This window comes from Arachis ipaensis, chromosome B6 (assembly GCF_059453495.1).
Source record: "Arachis ipaensis isolate K30076 ecotype BB chromosome B6, ASM5945349v1, whole genome shotgun sequence".
Taxonomy (NCBI): domain Eukaryota; kingdom Viridiplantae; phylum Streptophyta; class Magnoliopsida; order Fabales; family Fabaceae; genus Arachis; species Arachis ipaensis.
This window is the reverse complement of record NC_142441.1, coordinates 90,725,608-90,728,907: the sequence shown is the minus strand read 5'-3', so window position 1 is coordinate 90,728,907 and position 3,300 is coordinate 90,725,608.

Sequence of the window (3,300 nt, the reverse complement as noted above, 5' to 3'; positions counted from 1 at the left end):
CTTAATTAGCCAATTTCTGCCCACGTCAGTTATCTTCTAGACGTTCGAACATTCAAGGACCTCCCACAGCCCCATGTGGACAATCTAAAGAAGAACGTAGCATGAATGAGATACTAGAAACTCCAGTGGACAAGACAGAGCATAGCTTCGTCCTGGAACAAGTAGAGGAAGCTCTCATTATTAAAGAAGAAGAGTTGGTTGAAGACTTAGGAGACGCTAAACCTCCATGGGAATCCAGAGTTGTGGAGCATTCTGTCAAGGATGTTACAATTGATGCTAAGGAGGATTGTGCGCAATCCCCAGAGCAAGTCCTTCATGAAGAACTAGACAGAATAACCTAAGAAGCAAGTTTCCTTGATGATGATAATCTCAAGTCAAGTTCTTCTAGTAATGAACTTGCATCCGCAAGTGAATTCTTTGAGATCGAAGGATCTTCCCCAAGTGACTACGAAGATGATACGGAGGTAGATTTCTCTCAACCTCCAGTCGATGACTTAAGTGATGAGGAAGACATAGATGGCTTTGATCAGGACATGGATACATTTGAATAATCTTGCAAAGAAGTGGAGAAATTCACAGAAGAGCGGATTTTTAAATTGATAAAGCGGATTTCTGGTTGGTTGAGAACTATACTTGCAACGCATATTTTATAATCAATTAGCCAATTTCCGCCCACGTCAATTTTTAGCGCCGTTGCCAGGGAGTTGCAATAGAGTGCTAAAGTTATTAATTGGATTTTTATTTATTTATTTGCATTTTATTTTATTTTGCTACTATGAGCTGCTTGTTTCTTTCGCTAGATGACGCGTTCACTTCCTAATCCAAGCTTGCCAGTATTCGATCCTGAGATTGAAAGAACCATCTCACGAATAAGGCAAGCTCGACGTCAATTAGTCCTCTCTGAGGGCGGATCTGAAATGTCATTTGAGGAAGAAACCAGCCCCCGTTCTACTGATTCGGTTATTTTATGTGTAGACGACATGGCAGCACCTAGGAGAGTTACCATCCAGGAGGAAGGAGCCCCTAATTTTACCGTGCAACCGTTTCAAGCGCATCACCCAGCGGTGGTTACAGACTTTGAATTAAAAACCGCACTGCTCAACCTGATGCCCAAGTTTCATGGCTTACCTGCTCAAGAGCCTATCAATCACCTGGGAGATTTTCAAGCAGCCTGTTCTACTGTCAGGCGTGACGGTGCAAATGAAACTTCAATTTTGCTGAAAGCTTTCCCATTTTCTCTTGAGGGAAAGGCAAGAGAGTCGTACTATACTCAATCCGCAGCAACTGTATCCGACTGGGATACACTCAGAAAAGAATTTTTGGAAAACTTCTTCCCAGCTGAAGTTACTGATAAACTGAGGAAAGACATCTCCATGATTGTTCAGGATGACAACGAGACTCTCTATGAATACTGGGAGCGCTTCAATAATCTTCTGGAAGCATGCCCCCACCACATGATTGACAAGATAGTGTTACTCAGTTATGTCACACAGGGCATGAGGCCCCAGGATAAGACCACATTGGAAAGTGCTAGCAATGGGTCTATGAAGAAGTACAAGACCACTGATGAGGCATGGCATTTGATCAGCGACTTAGCTGAATCTACTAGGAACCATAGGCAGAAACAAGGCCGTTCAAAAGCCGTTACAGAAGTATCCTCTAGTAGAGAGACTGCTGCTCTAACTAACTCAGAGTATCTGTTAAATTACCAACTTGCTGAAGCAAATGCAATTGAATCAACAACAAGTTCAGCAAGCTCAACCTTCTCCAGCGCAGCAATGCCAACAGTTAGTCCTACAGAGAGTCTGTGGAATTTGTGCTGATTATAGTCATTATACTGATGAATATGGCAATTACAACCATGGATGGCAGGATAATTCTAACCAGAATTGGAGGGACAACAACAACAGAGGAGGTAGAGATAATCAGGAAAATCAGAGGTGGAATAACAACAACAACAGGCAGCAAAATCAGAATCAGCCTTACAGAGCACCTCACCTGAGGCAATCCCAAGGACCACAGAATACCCAACAGTAGACTTCTCAATTTACTTATCTTTCTTCGTCTTCTAATGATGACTTACTACAAACTATTGATCGGAGACAATAGACCATAGAAAATAACATTCAAACCACTCTGAATGGTCTGAACGCTACTTTGCAAGCTCTTGTCTCACAGATTGGATCAATGAATAACCCCAATAATCAGTCTTTGAGCTCCAGTGGAATCCCCTCTCAACCATTACCCAATCCAAAGGGTGGTATTAACGCCATTACCCTCAGGTCCGAAACCACACTGCAGGAGAGGAACCAGGAGGAGCCAAACCCACCAGAGCAAGCCTTAGCTGAAGAGGTAGTGGAAATAGAAGATGTTGAAGAAGAAGAGGACATACAGGACATAGCTGAAGAAGAAGAAGCGCAACCACAAGAGGGAGCACCAAAAGGCGCAGACACTGTAGAAGATACCACTCCCATTCTATTTCCACAACTTGCAAGGAAGCCCAAGAAGCAGCTGGAACCTGATCCCAAAATGGTAGAGATATTCAAAAAGGTTGAGGTAACTGTTCCTTTATTTGATGTTATTCAACAGGTACCTAAATATGCAAAGTTTCTAAAAGATTTATGTATACATAAAGACAAAATTAATAAATTAGAAACTATTCCTTTAGGTAGTTCCATAACTACTTTAATGGGAGGTTTACCTGAAAAGTGTAGTGACCCAGGTCCTTGTATGGTTAATTGTACTATTGGTGGTGTAATAATTTCTGACTGCATGTGTGATTTAGGAGTATGTGTTAGTATAATGCCTTTGTCTATATATGATATTTTGAGGCTCCCTCCCTTAAAAAGGTCGGCAGCTCGTTTTGTGTTAGCAGATAAAAGCATTATTACAGTGGCTAGAGTTGCTGAAGATGTTTTAGTGGGCATTAAGGGATTCACATTCCCCACTGATTTTTATATTTTAGAAATGCCCCCAAATGACTCAGAAAAGCCATCATCAGTCCTACTCGGAAGACCATTCTTGAAGACCTCAAAGTTTAAATTAGATGCTTTTTCAGGAACATACTCTTTTGAAATAGATGGCCGAGTAGTAATCTTCAATTTGAATGGAGTTGTGAAGCATCCTCTGGAGGATCATTTTATCCTCCAGTGTGACATCATTGATGAAACAGTAGCTGAGGTCCATCAGGAGGAATTTGAAGAGAAGCACACAGGACAAGGTCCGAGTGTGGGGATACTCGTGAACGACAATGAGGGCACTTCGGTATTTTCACTAGCTTCAGATAATCCAGAGCCTGAC